Source organism: Ambystoma mexicanum, chromosome 13 (genome assembly GCF_040938575.1).
Source record: "Ambystoma mexicanum isolate Mex_15411 chromosome 13, UKY_AmexF1_1, whole genome shotgun sequence".
Taxonomy (NCBI): Eukaryota; Metazoa; Chordata; class Amphibia; order Caudata; family Ambystomatidae; genus Ambystoma; species Ambystoma mexicanum.
Window position 1 is genome coordinate 320,451,959 of NC_090938.1, and position 20,407 is coordinate 320,472,365.

Genomic DNA, 20,407 nt, shown 5'->3' on the forward strand with positions numbered 1-20,407 from the left:
GCGACTATACGTAGTCCCTCTCCCTTTCCATGGTGGCCAATCTCGGAACGCGGTGGTGCTCAGAGCCTTCCTGGGCAGGTAAGGCCCGGACGAGGGCCAATGAGCTTGCTTTTTACAAGCTCATTCACCCTCGCTGGGTACTAATGTAAATAATAATAGGGATATTATTGACTATCTCTTGTAGTGGGATTATTATGCAACCGAGTCAACGGTAGAAGTATATTCCAAATTGATAAAATATATATCCGATTGTTTCTTCCTAAATAGATGTTACAACCCAAGATCTAAAACAAGGGAGTGGTTTAATGAGGAGTGCTTTGGAGCTAGAAACACCTGTTAACCATTTTTAAAAACTCATAATCTCTGAAATCAGCGATAATAGTGGCTTGTGCTCAGTACAAAAACTCCCTCTCAATTGGGAAGTAGGATCTAGATATGGAAACCTGAGATTCACAGCTTGTTGCTGTCTCTTCTAATGATAGTCAAGTTTTGGGAAGTGTTAATAGAGGTCCCTTATATATGAGAACTTGGCGCTGTTGCTTCGGTTGAGGATTCTGCCTACGGTAACTCATTTTCTGAATTGATACAAACTGGAACTCTGCCCAGATATGGTGCAAACTGGTTGTAGTAGATCATCTAATCCCACTTGTATCGATTCTTCCGTCTGACACCAGCTTGAGCAGTTTAGACTTCTCAGTGAAGGAAATGATAGCAGCTATCGGAAACCAAGCACCTGATCGCTGGCCAGGTCCTGATGGGATCCCTGCTGACCTATAAAAATAAATCTTCCAGAATTTTGGGCGCCAATGTTAACTATGGGCTTCACTGCATTAGCGAAAAAGGGACACATTCACAATAATTAAAAACGTGCATTAATTGACCAATTTTTTAAAACCGAAAAACAGATAACCCTGTGGCTTTTAAAACAATGTCACTTCTAAATACCCAATTTAAAATCTTTGGGAGAGCTTTGCTAGGCAAAATCGAACAATGGGTGGAAGAAAACGTCATCCTGTCGGATATCCAGCTGGGGACCCTAGACCAGGCCCTAAACCTGTACCTAATAATGGCAAACTCCAAGTTTATTAGACAAGAAATGTTCTATTTAGCCTGCATGGATTTATTACGTGTTTGATCAAGTTAACGAGCACTAGTTATAGCATAAACAAACACAACTTAACTGCCCTAAGTAGTTGTACTAGAAAACATACATAAGGACACAGAAGCCTGTGTTAAAAGTGGAAAAACGGGACATTGTACCTCTTATTTTCAAATTGCTTCTGGGGTAAAACAGGTGTGCGTTTTGGCTGCCCTGTTAAAGATTTACAGATGGCTGTAATTCATACTGTAGCAGATGTTCCCCAAATTGGGAATAAGAAGCTACCCATTCTTGTCTATGCTGACGACACAGTTTTAATTGCACTCACCCCCTTGGCTCTGCCGAAATGTATTAATGAATTTGCAAATGTCATCAGCAAACTAGATCTCAAACTCAACGCCTCGTTAGCAGCTATGGGCTGTCCCAGACCAGGGAATATATAGATATCCCGATATTCAGGTGTAATGCCTGGCCCATACCAGTGCTCCTTGAATTCGACTATCTGGGGATTTGTTTCAGCAACACACTATCGGTTGCGAGACACTTGGAGAAGTTAAATAGTCAAATGAAACTAGTTGTTTCGCTTCTCCAAATTGTGCAGTTTGCAGCTGCCGAAAATTATGTTGGAAATATATCAAAAACAAACGTTGTCGGTGGCAAATTATGAGTTCTTGTTTGGTAATCTATCAGCACTACAGATTACTGTAAATTACGGTAAATTTTTGCGGCGCATCTAACTCTACTGAGGATGATCTATCCTTGCAACCTGTCTTGAACTGGCTAATAATTTGGAGTAACCCAAAAAGCAACACTAACCTAATTCCTACTCAGTGCTCTGAAAGCTAATAGATCTATAATGACCACACCTTGGGTTAAGCAGGTTAAAAAACGTCTTATCAGGATAAATGGACAACCGCACTTTCGGCCAATCAATCTCTTAACTGCATTGATGGGCACCCATCTGAAAAATGCACTGTGTCTCCACCTCAAGGCTGAACGGGAAGCCACTTATGCCTTCAGGTGGAGGGAGCGAGGCATGCATCCATTTCCTCTGCTCCGATTCTGCAGTATTTAACCTGCGCTCACCATATTTATGAACGGTAATTTTGAACCCGTCTAAGACTTAACTGCATTCCCCTCACATAGGTTACGGCCTGTGGCCGACCACTCCCGCTGATAAATCACGTCGGGAGATGTGCGGCATTTTGTTCTGTTCTTCTGCCCACTGATTGCCACATTAAAGCCACTGCGGTGATTCCCCTTTTCTCAAAGTCGAGTCGCTCTTTTGTATTTATTGATGATGCACACGCCGCTAGTTGAATGGAAAATGGCAACTTACCTTAAACGTGCACTTAAGAGCAGAAAGGACATTCTGGCGCTCTAGCAGAGGGAAAAAGGCGAAGAAATTTTTGAATATGTATTTTACTCGTCCTGTGATTCCCATGTATGCGCTAATGGCACTTTAAAGGATTCAGAATTATGGAATGCATACCCCCTTTTTTTTAAGTCTCTGTTTTCTCTGTATGTAAACGTTTTATGGCGGTTTATGCTGAAATAAAGTATTATTGACAGACTGCAGTGGGTTTTCATCACAGGTCTGATGACATTAATCTGACAGTGTAATTCAGTGTGCTGTAGTGCTAGCAAGTGATTCCCTCACAGTGGTTGCCACAAATAACACACTTACTGTATGCGGTGGAAAACAGGCATTGTGTGCAATGTTTGAAAATGCAGACTCACGTTTCAGATTTAAAAATATGACTGAGAAATGGCAAAAAAGCGCACTCTGCCTCGTAAAAGAGTGCAAAGTCAGTGTGAGTTGGACAAAACAGAGCGTGTACTGCTTCAAAAGAAGACATACATCAACGACGAGGCACTTGAGGGATGCATTTCTGACATAATAACGAAGATCATGTCCCGGCCGTTCGGTAAACACACCAGTGTTGCAGGAATCCGACACACCTTTGTTATGAAGTTGTTTAGGTTAGGCAGGCTGAGTTGCACGGTCGGAATGTTTGCGCAAACTTCGATAGTGGTTGAACATGCTGCCGAAATAAGCTTGCTGAAAACTGGTAATAGTTCGATAAAAGGTATTCAAAATAAAAATAATGCCTTTCTATGCAATAGAAAAAAAAACGGCCTTGTGTGGTTACGAAAGTCTCCCATGCAAGCCCTTGGCGATTTGTGAGCTGTGCGCCTTAATTGTAGTCTCCACTTTTTGCGGTGCCCACGGCCCTTAAAATGCGTTTGGTCCATCTAATACATAATATAGCTTGGCCGTAACTTCTGCTATGAATGACCCTGCTATCGCAAGGAAAGGTTGCAGTTTTAAAATTGGTGTTTAAACAATAGCCCTTTGTCAGCAAAAATCACGTAAACGCTAGGCAATAATGTAGATATGGACTGGTGTGGAATGCATGCCGAACACTGGAAAGGGAGCTGCAAGCAACACATTCCAGTGCAGGGCTGGTGTGCACGTGCACATGCTACATTTACAGAATCATCGAAACAACTTTAAAAAGACAGGCGGAGTGGTGGAGAGTGGCAGTTATGCAGTCACTCCTGGTCTGTTTGGTCTGTCTTCCCTGCTGACTTCCTGCTGTTGGTTCCCAGAGGCAGAGCCTCTATCAACCCTACATTTGCTGCCAGAGACCGCAGAGTGGCGGAGAGTGGCAGTCGTGCAGTTATGGCTGTCATGACTGCCAAGACTGCCCTCCCCCCTACATCTCCTCATGAAGACGACAACCGGCGTCTTCGTAGCATGCGTCCCCGCCTGAACTTAGAAAAACATCTACCATTAGGAAGTCAAGAACCAGAGGAGCTCCGCCCTACAGTTGTGAAATCTGGTAAATCCAACTTGAGAAAAACAGAAAAGAAAGATTCTAAAATACATTTTCAACCCGCTGGGTCCACAATTCTACCAGTTCCTGATGGTTCAACACGACCCTCGCGGGATAGATCTCCAGTTTTACAACCGGATGACCAACTACGGAGTCCACCGGAACACCGCATACAGTGGAACCCTATGGGCCCGCTCGATGGCACCCCTCCCGCCCGCGTACCGGCTTTCCCCGGAGGGGGGTCGAGTTGGCGTTGCAGTAGGTGTGTGCAGCCAAGCAGGAGGCCGGGCTCAGGGTAGCTCAGGGTAGCCCACGGTGAGCGCTGCGTGGCAGAGGTCTGCGGCCCCTGCTGTGGAGGAGACTGCTCTCTCCCCGCGCCTGCGACCAGGAAGATCCTGGGTGTTACTGGAGAGCAGCGCGAGCCCTGGGTGGTAGGGGGCTCCTTGGCCGCCCGAGAGTGGTGACTTGGGCTCTGGCGTGAATGTTCACGCGGTTCAGGCCCTGGTCCACGCGGAGGCTGGGGCCCCCCCGCCTGCTTCATTGTTGCTGGAGCCTGAGGAGAGCATGGCGCGCCCTCTCCCACTGCATCATGACAAGGAGGAAGGCAACAACACCCGTTCGGCCATGGAGCTAAGACCACACCCCCCCTTCAAATCTACACCGCAAATCATCAATGAAACTGAAAAGAGAAACCAGAGGAAACGATCACGCTCCTCGATGAACATGCCACTGGTAAGGAGAAAAAAAGGGGCCAGAGCAAAAACAGACAATCATAATCAAGCTCGTACAACTGTCTTACAGAAAAAATCTTCTGCACCTAAACAGGCTTTCAACAAAGAAAGATCTCTTTACAGTAAGACATCTGGGCCGTCACCCTTCCCACTTACTGCTCTGGCAAACTTCTTTTTAAAAATAACAGGGGATCTGGCGAGCTGGAACACAGAGAACTTTCGGACGCTAAACTTCTTGAAGCTGTCCTAGATCCTCAGCCTTTAAATAAGCAAAGAAGGATTGAAGAGACATCAACTGACAACCCACCTTCAATCACAATTGCCCCTCAAGAACTTGAAAAGGCGGCCCGGATCTCAGACAGCCAAGGGGGGCATATAGCACCTAACCCAGCGAGTCGGAGTCCGGCAATTGACACGTCGGCCCATGGGCAAACATCACCCCAGATCCATTTATTGGAAACTCTAAAATCACAAATGAGGAAACTATCACCTTTACCACCAAAAGACCGGGTGAAAAATATAGAGCAGGCTGGTCTAATCTTTTTATCAGACCCCACACCGAATCAAGTGGACCTACTCAAAATCATCTTGCCTCTAACACCAAGCCCACTCCAGCCCACAAGGCCAAGCGAGATAGAGGCAAACGGGTCAGATCCAGTTCCCCTTAGAGAAAAAGGGAGTGCAAGTCCTAACGAGCAGGAGCCACAGGACTCGCACCAAAAAAATCTTTCCATCAATCTATGCGATTTGGAGATTAGGGAAAGGTCCAAAACTTTTGGCGACAGTGACTCTCGCCTTGAAAATCTGGCATTTCTATATTAACTACACCTGGTCACGGACAAAATCGAAAACACTCAGAAAAAAGTAAAGACACCCCATTAAAGAAGCCTGACATTTTTTCAATTATGTCAACACTTACGATTACACTGGCCCCTTTCATCAAATTGTATGAATCCCTATATGATACATTGAAGGATCACACAACCTTACAGGCCATGATCCATACCAAGCTAATCTTTTTAGAAGGTTATGTCATGGCGCAGGAGGGAAAAGCAAAAATTCCTAGTACAAACATGGATGCCTTATCATCGCGTCTTCAGGCCATAGAAACTGCTCTCGATCGTCTTGAGAAACACTGTATTTTCACTCCGCTGGGAGCCACAGTTACTAGTCCATTACCTATCATTGACTTAACATCAATTCACCCATCAAATCCGGTTCCCATTCCTGGAGTCAAGCCGCTTCTCAAAAAAGACCAACTACCAACTAACCAGGTTGTGCAAGGGAATCCCGATAATATTGTGCTAGTAGTAGACAAACAAGTGAAAGGTAAAGTAGTGACATTAGAAGTGGCGGACCAACCCTACTCCATTTTTGACACTTCAAAGCTTAGACCTCAAAAGCTTCAGTCGAATTTGGAAACTTTTAGACCTAAAACGGTAATTGAAAAAAGATCAACAACGCCTATCGAGGAAAATTTGTTGGCCAGCAGCAAGTCTGTCTTCCCAAACTCAACAACTCACCAAGAGTGCAGACTCACCAACTCCAATGTTCAAACTACAAAGCAAAAAATTCCAGATTCACCAAAGACAATAGACGACTTCATGGCAAGCGAAACTTTGATGAAGTTTAGCCAGCACTCTGACGCCGCAGTATCTTTTGATACGGCAAAACAGCCTGCAGAAGAAACTAATAGATTGGTCACCCTGGGAATTTTAATTCAAGATTCTTCACCCAGAGATAAAGAAGACGATGACACAATCTCGTCCCCTTTTTTTACGCTAGAGGAACGTAGGAATAAAACACTAGGCCCAGCAACACATAGACCAAAAACAGCATCAGGAAGCCATAACGTCTCTTACGAATTCAAAGGATGAGCTAAAACAGATCTTTCGGCCTTCAGGAACACGACCGACAAAATCGGAAGATCGTTCCAAAAATCTGGAATCAGACTCTGGCCCAAGACCTCAAAACCATCATAATGAGATTAGCACAAGACAGAAAAGAGTCTGTGCTGACATACACTACAGATCTAAGACTGAAGCTTAACGGAATCCATCAAAGCCTGAAAAATTGAGCAGGAAATGGATTCTTAAATTTGAACAAATTAAGGAAAACCGGGATGAAGTTATCCTAAATAGAAGAGGAATCCTGTCCTTGATCCACCTCATACCAAAACTTAAACAAATTAAATTGGACGATCTGAGAATTGTAGAGCCCAGCCACTACCATGCCAGAGAGATATGCAATCTCCACATTCTATCCAGAAGGGTGAAGGATCTTTTGATAGATCAAGACAGAGACTTTTTAAGTCTCGGATACGACTTGATCCTACAGAAGCAGAACATGCAGCCTGAAAATCATAACATCTATGGGCTTCAATCAAATAAGGAAGTGAGGAAACGGAAACCCATCAGAAACCACCAGCGATCAGAAAAACAACACAAATTAAGCGCCACTCAACGTACAAATGTATGAGAAACACAGAGGGAATACCCTCCTAAAGCCCAGAAGAGTCCCGCACTTCATCCAAAGCGATTGTCCCAAATAAAAATCAAATTCTGACATATGGGATCAAAACACCACCTAACTCAGGATCTGCCCATCCAAAAAACGTTGATAAACGACGCCAAACCAAATTACCCAAAGAACGCCTAGACACTAAAAGGACGATCATACAAAACGCTTAACTTAAGAAAGATGGATTGGCACTCGTAATAAACAACCCAACCTTTCCCAGCTTTTGGTCATGGCTCCCAAAAGCGTTAACAACAAATCTCTCAAAATAGCAGCCCAAGCACAGGAACCCTACTCCTGACTCGATATCTACAGATATCTACAGAAAAGGCTGTCTACCGTGAGTTGAGGGTGGGTTCCTGGAACACAAGGGGTTACCTGCATCTGACTACGACTAGCGACGTGGATCTGGGCTTCTACGAAATCCTGTGTTTACAGGAATCTTGGCTCACCAACAAGCCCACCTTAGATGGGTATCAAACACTTCTGGCGCCGGCGAAAAAAGGTGCCTTGGGCCGACCTTCATCGGGCCTTTTTAAGTCATGCCGAACTGGCCAAGGCCTCACTGTGTCACGCGTACTCGTTGCTAATTATTCCCTGCTAGCAGTCCTGCTAAACTGGACGCAAAACTCTTCGGAAGGAAGCTCTCAACAACAAATTTCGATTGCATTTCTAAACACCTATTGGAACCTGGCAGCAATAGACCAAAAATAATTCCTAGCTCTAATTGAGAGCACAATTGACGAAGTACAGGCCATCTACCAAACCTATTACATGCTAGTGTGTGGCGACCTAAATGCGACTTGCAACAAAGAAAAACTTAAAGAAAACACATCTTCTGGCGATCATCGAGGAATTGAATGGCTGAAATTGATGAATATGAGGAAGTTATCTAGCCTCTATTCGGTATTTAAAAGCTTAGACTGTCTACCAACATGGTCAAATGGAAAATCTCAGTCTACTATTGATTATATCTTTGTGTCAGACCCTCTTCTGTCTTTAACTACCACCTTTGAAGTTACCCAAACAGCATCCAGTGATAACAATCTTTTGTTGACCGCGTGGAAGTCTACTTACTACAAACAAGACAGGATGAAAGTCGGGCTGGAGCAGAATAACAAAGGAAATAGGCTGAAACTTACTGAAAACTGTATTAGATAACTATCCAATAAATATTATAAATTTGCGATGATGGTCTACCAAATTCCGTCGATTACGGGCCACTGCTCACGGCGTACAGAAAATCGAGAAGGAGGGGAAATGTCAGGAATCCGACGACCACACATACCTATGACAAACATTTGGTCCTAAAATGACAAGAATATAGAAAAGCAAAAAGATGCGCCGCCAACCTACCGCCATGTGTGGCTAAAACAGCACTTCATGAAGCAACCAGAAGATACAAATCCTGGGTTAGATTGCACAGATGGAAGCTGCATCAGCAAGACACGGAAGCTATCCTCGAAGCAATTTGTAGTAACAACTCTAGGAAATTTTGGTTGCTGCTGAAACCGACAATAGAACCAAAAGGTGTGGCCATTTTAAACAGCATCAGCGAAGTCACCTGGACAAACCACTTCAGGACTCTTTTGCAACTTCCTATAGACAAACCGCTGGAGAGATCTTTAGCGTTTTGGCCCCAAGAGGAGCTAAACGGGATTAAATCGACCCAGGGATGGGTGAAATTTGATGACCAAGAAGAAATCTGCGATTTTCTAAAAAACAGAAAAAATCCAGGGCACCAGGCCGAGACAGCATTACCAACTTATATTTGAAAACTTACCCTGAAGAATGGTCAAAGTTTATAAGATCTGCCTTTATTAGATGCAGACTCTCAATCTGTTCCACCTTCTGGTCATCAGCGATCGTGGTCCCGATACATAAAAAGGAGATAACACAGATCCTTCAAAACATCGCCCAATAGCTCTCCTGGACCCGATAGGGAACGTCTTCGGATCACTGGTGCTAAAGAAATTCCAAAGATAGGTGTCTCAAACTCCATGCAACGATAACTTCCAGATGGGATTCAAAAAGTCCTTAGGAATAGCCATAAACATCTTCCTCTTGGCCATTCTGAAAAGCAAGGTGATGGAGGGCGTTCCAAGACTGTTTACTGCATTCATAGACTTCTCCCAGGCCTTCAACAGGGTTTACCGAGCGAGCCTCTGGGAAAAGCTGGAAGCCTGGGAGTGCCCAAATGACATCCTTGAACCCATCAAAGCCTTGCATACAGATACCAACATAAAAGTTCGTTTGAATCAGCAAGGAAATCTATCAGCACCCTTTGCGATGAAAAGAAGAGAAAAGCAGGGGTGTCCTGTATTGGCCTATATTGGGGACTACAAATACACAGAGGAGGCTATTAGATCGTTTCCACCAAAACTAGCCCAAGTAAAAATCAGCAGACTACTATATGCTGACAATCTCATTTTAATTGATCAGACCCCTATCGGCCTCCAGCGCCAACTGGCCAACCTACACAGATTTACCATTGAAAACAACTTAGAAATAAACATTGAAAAAACGAAAATAATGGTTGTGGAGTGCTCTACTAAGAAACTGGAAAAATTAAATTGGTCACTAAATAATATTGACGTTGACAAAGCAAAACGTTTAAATATTTGGGTGTGGTCTTAGACAGTTCTAAAAAAGAAACCGCCATGCAAGAAGCTCTCCAATTGAAGATCAGGAATTTGGCGACGCAAGGAAAGGCGATAGACAGAAAATGTGGTTGCTTCTCTACCATCCCAGTATTAAACTTTTACAAGTTGAAGGTTGTCCCTACAGTGACCTATGGTTCAGAGACAATGCCCTACGTACCAAAAACAATATGGCCAAAATTGGATGCCTACTTTTGGAGAACGGTCTTGGGGCTGCCAAGTTCAATCTCCGCCTCTTTGATCAGGCGTGAATTAAGTTTACTTTCCCTACAGGTTACCTTGGAGTGCAACATACTCATGTTCTATAGGAAATGCGTCATCCCAAACAGCACTTTCCTCCATGGTCTGGTTTTCAAAGAAACATGCGAATCAAATTCCAAAATGCTAAAATCATGGAGAGATGAAAACTAAGCGCTACTAAAAAGTGTAGAGTGCACTGAAGAAGACTTAATGAATAAACCCACAAGAGTAATAAAAAAGTAAAAGAAATGGATTGGATTCGCACTTTAACTGCAACGAGTAGTAGTAAACTTACATCTCAGCTTCCTCCTACATTGAACAAACTGAACACGCTACACAGCTATATCAAAATGTTTCCCAGTCGATCAGCACGAAATGCTATAATGAGAGCTAGATCGAACCTTTTGACACTAACGAAATATGCCAAATTAGAGGACTCTCGATGACCAACGATTGCAGATTTTGTAGCAACGAAAATGAAACAATCCGCCACCCATTATTGTCCTGTCCTGGCACGGCGGACATTTGGTTTCCATACATGAAGCACTTCTTTAGACATTCGCCAATGGCATTAGAAGCAAGGTGGTGGGCAAGGATGATAAGCGGGGATAGAGTCTCAAATAGATACTTTCAAAACTCTGCAGTAAATAATAAAAAAAACTGGAAACTAAACACGAGGTGGCTACTTAGGACCCGCTTGGTTTCTTTGATCTTCTTTTTCAGACTTTTTTTTTTAGACATTTGATCAATATATGATCTACTTCGGCTAATCTACCATTATACTAAGAAGCTGAAGATGTAAAAAAAATAATTTTATGATTAAATTCAACAATAAAAATAAATAAATAAAAAATAGCCCTTTGTCAGCGAAAATCAGGTAAACGCTAGGCAATGATGTAGATATGGACTGGTGTGGAATGCATGCCGAAACTGGAAAGGGAGCTGCAAGCAACACATTCCAGTGCAGGGCCGGTGTGCACGTGTACATGCTGCATTTACAGAATCATCTTATCAACTTTAAAAAGACAAAAACAGCCTAAAATCATCTCAAAGAAATGCTGTCCATGCAAGCAACTGTCTCACTTGGTCACTCTGCAAGCTGCGTGAATTCCACAAAATGACAACAAACGACTTCAAAATGCAGTTTATTTTTCAACTCGGACATTCTCAATATCTCTCTTGCAGCAGATCTGCATCAGGAAGCGAGCACATTAGTGCTTGACCTACGTGGCATATATTAAAGAGCAGTACATTTAAAAAGGGAAATGGGTTAACAATGCCCGTTGCTATATTATGCAGCGTGCAGACACACAAGCACATATCTCTTGAAACTCAAGTGTACTTTTGCTGATGGGACATTTACAGTGTGCAGAAAAAAAAATACCTTACATTTTAAAAACAAAGTTTCTGGTACCTTTGGATATCTGCTTTGCATAAGATACATTTATATGATTTTGTTCACAGGTTTAGAGCAATGGATAGCCATCAAAAGGCAGTTTTGAGAAAAGACCTGGCTATAGGAAGCTCCACCCTCAGCGACGCGACCTGTGGCTTGGGGTAAAAGCCTATCAAAGGCTTTTTAAACATTATTACCAAGCTGTGACTGAGCTGCTGAACTAACCTGCCTATTGTGTGTTTGCTGAGTGTTCAGTGAAAGCTTGTCTGATGGAAGGCGTTTTACGCAAGCTCCTGTGCCAACATATGCTCATCAGACAGTAAGATAATATTAATGTCTTTTATTGTTGGTTGCTTGCATGTTCTTTCAAGATGGTAAGAGTGACACCGGCAACATCCCACCCGGCGTAAACAGTTAGCTCCAACTGCCCAAACACAGAACGTAGCGCCGCACTCAAACACTGCACGTCCTGATTCTACAAGCCCAGTTACACCCTCACGTGCACGTTATTCATCACACGTAATATACATTACGACACATCCTCCCCGTTCACTATTACAAGAAAACTTTCCTTATAATGCATCAACCTTACATAACGTGTGGCCAGCACGGAATGTACCCATTTCAGCCAAACACCAAACACCTTACCCCCAACCAGGTGCTCACCTCACCTCACTAAGATATGCAGGCCCCAGAATACGTGCCACCAACTAAACAAAAATGTTATAAAAATTAGATGAAACTTCACATGTAGATTCAACCCCAAGCAACCAAAAACAACCCCTCAACCAGAGTACACAACCAACCCGCTCTGGAAGCCCCAACCCACGAGAGCTAAAAATAACAAAACAGAACATCCACCTATTCCAAGCTGCCCCTTGGGAAATGGGCCTGCCACACCCATAACATACCCCCAAAAAGAATACACTAACATTCTAACCCCTTCAAGCACTAACACCTCCCGTCCCGAGCTGCCCCTCGGTACAACGGACCTGCCACGTCCGAGTACCTTCCCGCTCAACCCAGAGCAACTACCCCGTACCTACTGAAGAGCCCGGCCACTTTCACCCTAAATTCCTACCTAGTACCAAGTGAAAAACATTTGAGAAGTTCACACCAGAAATCCCAACCAGCAACTAACTCCCAACACAACCTAGGCCCCAAGCCGTTGCTAAACACCTAACTATTGCCAAAAACACCTAACTACCCTTGGCCCCAAGCCATTGCCAAAACACTTAACACAGCCTTGGCCCCAAGCCATAGCCAAAAAACACCTAACACAGCCTTGGCCCCAAGCCATTGCCAAAAACCTGACACACGATACGCCCTCCAAGCTGGCCAACAAATAGTCACGTAAGCCCCCGTCACAGGCAACCTAAACTGCTGTCATCCTCCTCTATCTCCAAATAAGGACACACACCATAGGCCCCATACAAGAGTCGCCTACACCTAAACTCTGGCATAGCTCACAACTACCACACGAAACGGAAGCACCACAGGTGATTCACTCACCACTCTTCCATGAACATGTTAATGCCAAATGAGGATCACATATCTTTGAACATGTATGAAATATCCAACCAAAACAGCCCACCCGTAGGAACTCCCGGGGATTGGGAAAACAAAACACCTTGGAAACAAAAATTCCCAATGAACACCCAATGGCTAGCCCACAGTGAAATAAACATGTCATTCTGAATGTAAAGTCCATGAAACAGTTGAACCACCCCCAAAAAGTCCAACCTGTCAAACAAAACTTCATGGTAAACCAAATTTCGAACACTCAGCTGAAATAATGTTAAAACATTTTCCACAGAGTCCATGCTGCAAAATAAATGTTAATACATTTTGAAAAATGTTAATACATTTTCCACAGAGTCCATCCTGTAAAAACAAAAAGAAAAATTCTCAACAATCCTGAACCCCTGCATCATTAAACATGCCAACTAATACAATGAATACCCTACATTGCAGACAGATTAGATGAATCCCACCCTGCAGAGAAAATCTTAACGTTAATTACCCTAACGTTTGCCGAAAATACAATTCACACACAACAGGGCCACAACACATACCACTGCACATATATTCATGCACACCATCCGCACCACACGGCCCATACAAAGACGCAACAGAGGCCACAAACGTTACCCAGTCATACGCACTCATACTGGCCTCGACAACACCTAACAACTCAATCCTCACTCAAGGTGAGTCCCTTTAGATCCATGTAAAACGTATACAAGTCCGGATCAAAGCCCTTGAGGCTGTTCAGCAGGGAACAACATCCATCACAAAGTTCCGCCTGACTGACATACACGCCCACACACCCTCTAAGGATGCACACAGTACCTCAGTCCACTCTCCGACGAACACCTCTTCCGCGATGAGTGGCAGGAACCCTTAACCCTTTCCACTCCCACTGTCGTCTCAAGAGTTTTCCATATCTCCTCGCTGTGTAAACTCTCCAAAAACACTGGAGACGTAATTGCGTTACAATTCGTGGATACACATTGAAGATCATTGCTGTCACGACCTCTGTCTTTGAAGTCGCCGCGTTCCCCAGAATCACATCCTGCTCGCCATGAAGGGACACAAACGCACTTCAATGTAAGTGGCAACTTCTCCTTCCTCCTCCCAACGGTTGCGCACGCCAGCTCCCCCTAGTGGATGCAGGGGCTCACAACCTTCGAAGGACAGGAACACCGGCGGACACCGCCTGCAACCTCAGCACTGCAAAGTTAATGGCTTGGCAGGCAAAACCACGGCCAAACTGCCCCCAACAACTCCAGCCAAACAGGAGGGGCTCGCTGCTTAAACCCCGATGCAGGGCAACACAGAGCCAGCTGCCACTGCACTAGACAGCAAAACGAAGACACAGAGGACTCGGTCTGTCTGGAACAGAGCAACTGGCACCCTGCCACGGACACCAGTGACCTCCGGTGGCAGCTCACACTCTCCGCCTCCACCTCCAAAACAACACTGTAGAGGACCAGGAGCCGCAAGGACGCAACCCACGGGCTGGGGAGCACCGCACCGGACTGCCAACCAACACTCAGGCAGTCCTCCTTCCCAGTCAGCGGCCCCGCCGGGAACACCGGAGACTTGTGGTGGCTCACACTCTCCGCTTTCACTGCCCAAAACAGCCGATGCCGTAAGACCAGGACCCCCGTGGAAACCACCCACGAACTGGATGGCACCACACCGGACTGCTGGGGCACCACAGGCCGTCCTCCTCCAACCCGATCAGGGCCCCGCCAGGTGGAACGTCAGCTATGGAGGGCGATGTCACACGATTCTCGGCTGCCCCCTCCGCAGTAGTCCCATCCCTGTCGCCAGTGACGTAAGCTCCTGTGCCAACATACGCTCATCAGAGAGTAAGATAATATTAATGTCTTATATTGTTGGTTGCTTGCATGTTCTTTGAAGATGGTAAGAGCGACACCGGCAACATCCCACCCGGTGTAAATAAACCCGGGCCCACCCGGATGGGAGGTCCGGGGCCGTAAGCTGGGAGGTGGGGGGTTTGTGCTCAGTCCGGTGGGGCAGTGCCTTTTGGCGCTGCCCCACTTAGCATGCACATGGTGGGGTCGGGCTGCTGGGTCCCTTAACAATGGGAACCCAGACAGCGCGTCTCCAAGACAGGAGGGTGAGGTGAGAGGGGCAGGTGACAACCGGCAGTCGCTGCCCCCTGTCACCTTGCCCTCCATACTTCAAATGCCCCCCTTCCCATCCTGCGGATGCTGAGCGGGGGCCTTTTGAAGTTCAAAGAAAGGGCCGCCTTGCCCCCAGGCCGAATTTTGCCTTTATCTGGCGGGGGCAAGGTGGCCCTTTTCATGCTTCCTCCCCGTCAGCCACGAACAGCAGCAGGACGGCTGCAGGTCTCCGGAAAAGAACACGCTTTTGAGACTGGAAGAAGTCTCTGCACTCCTGTGGTGTCTTTCATCTGGCCTCAGCAGAGCACTGCGGGACGTTAGCTGCACCAGCCCTACAGACAGCGACGGTGCTCAGAGAACAAACAAGCCGTCGGAATAGGACAGGGAACTGAAGAGTGGCAGCAGGAGGCACAAAACTGGTCCGGGCACACATTCAGGAGTGGAAGCAGCAAAGAGGAATATTTTTGCCCTCTAATTCCCCAAGGCACGGCAGGCCTTTTCACATTCCCCAAGCAGCAATTGCCAACCCGGAAAAGCTTCAATGCGGCGACCTATTAACCCTGCGCAGAGGCGCTTGGAAGGGCGGCTTTCCCTCCCAGGCCCCTCCGACACAGTTGCGAGTGCGACAGCTGTTCTGGGGACACTGAGGCGACGCTGCACAAACATAAGCAAGAAAGCAGCCCGTGCCTGGAACGGTAAAGGCTAAAAACCTCAGCCTTGGAAGCAGGTCGACACAGAGCAACCTCGAGAGAGGTAAAACTCGAACTGCGAACTTGGCATACATAATATTGAATTTTTTCGCATTAGCACATCAGCACATTGCGGAAGGCAGCCCTGCAGAAAGTGATCTCTGTAAACTCCCGGGGAGCTGAATTCGGAGATAATAATAAGCCGAACTGGGCGAAAGAAAAGGCTCTACATTAATCCTTGTTTCCAGGCCTAACCACCACAGAGCAGGACCACGGTGGTGCTGACAGGCCGTCTCCTTTCCAAAACACAGCACCAGCAAGCATCTGCAGTGAACGCAGACAGCTATTAACTCGGCAAAAAAGCGCAAAACAAGTTTTTGGAAGCAGGAAGACACAGAGCAAGAAGTGTAACTCATAACTGGTGCCATAAAGAAGAAGGAAGGCACCCTACATCATATGGTAGTGCTTGACCCCTGGCAGCATTGGTCAGAAGCGAGCACACAGGGGCACAGCACACTAAGTGGGCAACACAAGGACAGCCCACTACAAACTAGCACTCAGAGGCCAAAAGAGGAAAGTGATGGCCAACACTTTATCCCTAAAAGAAACACTACTCCTGGAATGGGCCAAAGCAGCGGAAGCAGTCCATGGCATGGACGTGGTGCAAGAAAGAATGGCAGAGCTCGCATCCACCAGCCTCAACGACGATGACACAGACGCCCTGGAAGAGGTCGACGGCGAGGAGGGGTCTGCAGAAAGGGAGCAGCCGGCCAGGAAGAAGCAGCGCCTTGACGTCCGCAGCATGCCCGCCTATTCAGACACCCACCCAGGCACCAAAAGAAAATCAAAATCAGGTACTGTGAAAAGCAATGATTTGGGGCCTATGCTAGAACAATTTTAAAATGGCACAAGGGTGCGGGTGCTGGGAAAAAGATGAGGCACGGGGATGACTCGAGCAGCTCCAGAAGCGAGAGCGGCAGCACGGGCACAGAGTCGGAATATGGGGGCGAGGATGACCAGGGCCAACTTAAAGCATGGGACTAAATATGGGAGGCGCACAGCCGGCAAAAGTGTAAATAGAAGCCTAAAAAAGACTATTGCATGGCACATAGAGCGAAAAATTAAGAGAAAGATTTGGAAAAAGCAATTCATTGATATTTTTGCCTATTGGAATATGAAGTATCAGGTTTGGGCATTTCAAAAAGGGATAAGAAAGAGGAAGAAAAAGAGGCCCACACTGGAGTAGAATAGTCAGGACTGAGAAGCCTCTTTTCAAATCCTATCAACAATCATCCTAGAAAAATACCCAGAAGAGGGCACTGCACTGATTGCCTACCACCACAGAATTTTGGAGATTCACAAAACCTTTGGGGGGGAGCCATGGCTGACTATGATAGAGAGTTCAGGAAGGAGATGCAGAGATTCCCTGACCTAGGCTGGGAAGAGGAAGACCCCAAACTGTATATTTCCCATGTCTTAAAAGAAAACTCAGCTCAGAGTGCTCAGAATAATAAGGACAAGAGCAGCAAAGCAACAGAAGGGATAGAAACAGGCAGCATAACAAGCATAGGTCACAACAAGACAGTGCAAATGCCAACAAAAACAAACACCCGTTTCGAAGACCGCCCCCAGGGGGGCAAAAAGCGGGTCAGAATCAAGGGCAGTTTGGCAACCGCAGCACGGGGGGGCAAAGGGAGCACCCCGGGGACCTGCTGGTATTTCAACAGAGGGTCATGCAACAAGGGCACTGAGTGCAGATACAAGCACCAATGCAGCACATGCATTGGTGGCAACAGCAGCAACGACTGCACAAAAGCCTCTCCCTCCAGGCTCAGCCCAAAAGTCACAGAGGTTAAAAACATGTACTAGTTATAAGATGGGGGCCTCACCAATAAAAATTGACCAACTAATAAAAATGTTAGAGAACTACCCTGACCCTGCAGCTAGATAATTCTTGGGTCAGGGCTTCAAAGATGGGTTTCAGATCCCATTCAAGGGCCAGGGATCTCCCACTATACCCAAAAACCTAAAAATCTGCCTCTTCCCTAGCCAGCATAATAAGAGAATAAATTGGTAAAGAGCTAAACCTAGGGAGGATTGAGGGTCCCTCTCCAACACCCTCCTTTCATTGAGTTTTTTATGCTTCTCCCTGGCCATTGTGCCCAAAAAACAGCAGGGGGAGTTTAGGACGATCCACCATTTATCGCACTCACCCGGAAGCTCTTTCAATGTTGGCATCCGTGCCACTGAGGCTGCTGTCTCTTATAGCTGCGTGCAGGATGCGGTTGACCTAGTAAAACTGTCAGGTATACACGCTCTCATGGCGAAAGCCGACACTAAGTCAGCATTCAGGCTGCCGCCTGTGCACAAGAACACCTACCAGTGGCTGTGTTTCCATTTTGACAACAAATTCTATTTTGATAAACGCCCCCCCCCCCCCATGGGCTGCGCCATCGCGTGTGCCTACTTTGAACAGTTCAGTTCTTTCCTACAAAGGGTACTCCAACAGGCCACGCCTAGAGCCAGAACGGTACACTATCTAGATGATTTCTTCTTCACTGGCCCAGCAGGGTCTCCCATATGCAGCTCATCCATTAAGTTATTCAGTGAAACCAGGCAGGCATTAGGGGTTCCACTGGCGCCTGAGAAGACGGTAGGACCCACCACCACCCTGTCATTCTTAGGCATAGAGATTGACTCTTCCAAGAGGGAATGCTGCCTACCCATAGACAAAATAGAGGACTTTCTAAAGACAATAAGGTTGATGACAGGCAGGGACTAGGCGACGCTGCGGGAAATACAGTCCCTTGCTGGGAAGCTCAATTTTGCTACCAGAATCATGTTCCAAGGCCGGATCTTTAACAGGAACGTGGAACTAAAAATGAGGGGGGGTTACTAAGCCACACCACCACATCAGATTGGGCAAAGAAATAACACTAGACATGGCCATATGGGAATCATTTCTTAACAATTTTAATGGCCTGGTGATATGGCGCAAAACCATGAATGGAGCAGACAAAAGGTCCTTGCTCACAGATGCGGCTGGCAGCAAAGGATTTGGGGTATGTTTTGCTAACAAGTGGTGCGCTGAGCACTGGCCTCCCTGCTGGCAGAGGAGGGGCTGGTCCAGGAACATCACACTGCTAGAGATATCCCCCATAATGGATGGCACCCTATTTATGGGGGGACTTGTTGGCCAGCACAGAACTGGTCACACAGTCAGACAACATGGCGGCTGTACACATTTTAAAAAAGGGTGCTGCCTCCTGCCCTCTGTTGCTAAAAGTGTTGAGAGAAATGACAAAAAGTCACCCTGGAAAATAACATGGTAATAATTGGGCGGCACATTGCAGGCAAAGATAATAAGGCCGCTGACGCTCTGTCCCGTTTTCAGTTCTCCACTTGCAAGGCACTAAACCCACAGGCAGAAGCCAGGAGGACAGCAGTTCCAGAAGAGGTTTGGGCCACCATGGACACATCCAAGGCAGCCCCCGTCAGCCAGCCGGTCACAGCTCTCCCATCTGGCAGCAGTTTCATATTACACTAGATTAGCGGTGGCACCCGACCCCACCCACGGCGCACTAACCAGATATGCTCTCAACGGTTGGTCCAAAATGGAAGGGGTCAAGACAGACACCAGGCGCCCCCTCAATTTTGCTAAATTAAAAAGTTCTGCTAGACACCCTCCCTGCAGTATGCAACAATGCCTACGAGACCTCACTATTTAGAGCTGCCTTCACACTCAACTACTCTGGGGCGTTCAGGATCAGCGAGTCCCCTCTGTCCCCAAAATATAGTATTGTTATCCTTATGTGATGTTATGGCTGGTTTTTCTTTTGCACCAGGGCTGGTACTAAAATAAAGCTTGTGGCCAAAGTTTTTTCCACCTCACATCCTGGTCGTCAGTCTCCTCATTCCTTCAACTGTCATTCTGTATTGCCTGTCTTGTCACACTTGTCATCCATCCGTGTCACCCGCATGCCACTCCCCAGCACAAAAACACTTCCAGGCTTACAGTTAGCTCCAACTGCCCAAACACAGAACGTAGCGCCGCACTCAAACACTGCAGGTTCTGATTCTACAAGCCCAGTTACACCTTCACTTGCAGGTCATTCATCACACGTAATATACATTACGACAGCGTTGTACCTTTAGCCCGATGGGGTCACATAGGCTGTGGCATGTCCAGACTTTTGACTGGGATGGCACAAGTGGGACATTGACTCATGCAGGGATGGCATGAAGTACGAGTGCGTGCACACTGACTCACACAAACAACCACCCCACCCCCTGACAATAACTGCCCCATTCAAAATCAAAACCTTTCTCTGGGTTTTTGGCAGGCTAGACACTATTCTGGCGCATTACTGCCGCTCAGGTTTAAGACTGAATTGCACCTATAAACGAAAGGTTAATTACTCGTCATACAGTTCAAATTAGAGTGGTGCCAGATAATTATCATAGTTTAGGATAATGGGGTGGCACCTGGGGTGGCCAATCCAAATACAGGGATAGCACTTGTCACCCCAGGCCATTCCCTGGACACGCGTATGCACATAGGCTCACTGAGGGAATGCTA

General features: G+C 46.3%; 1 protein-coding gene and 1 long non-coding RNA gene across 22 annotated transcripts in view; one reads left to right on the top strand and one right to left on the bottom strand.

The window, feature by feature from the left end:
- The window catches only part of ADCY4 (adenylate cyclase 4), a 1,677,325-nt gene that overhangs the window by 228,990 nt on the left and 1,427,928 nt on the right, over positions 1 to 20,407 (bottom strand). The window lies entirely within an intron of this gene.
- The window catches only part of LOC138521180 (uncharacterized), a 184,862-nt gene continuing 178,627 nt past the window's right edge, over positions 14,173 to 20,407 (top strand). The window contains exon 1 of the long non-coding RNA XR_011282961.1: positions 14,173 to 14,860. This is a non-coding gene — a long non-coding RNA (uncharacterized lncRNA). The remainder of the gene's footprint in view (positions 14,861 to 20,407) is intronic.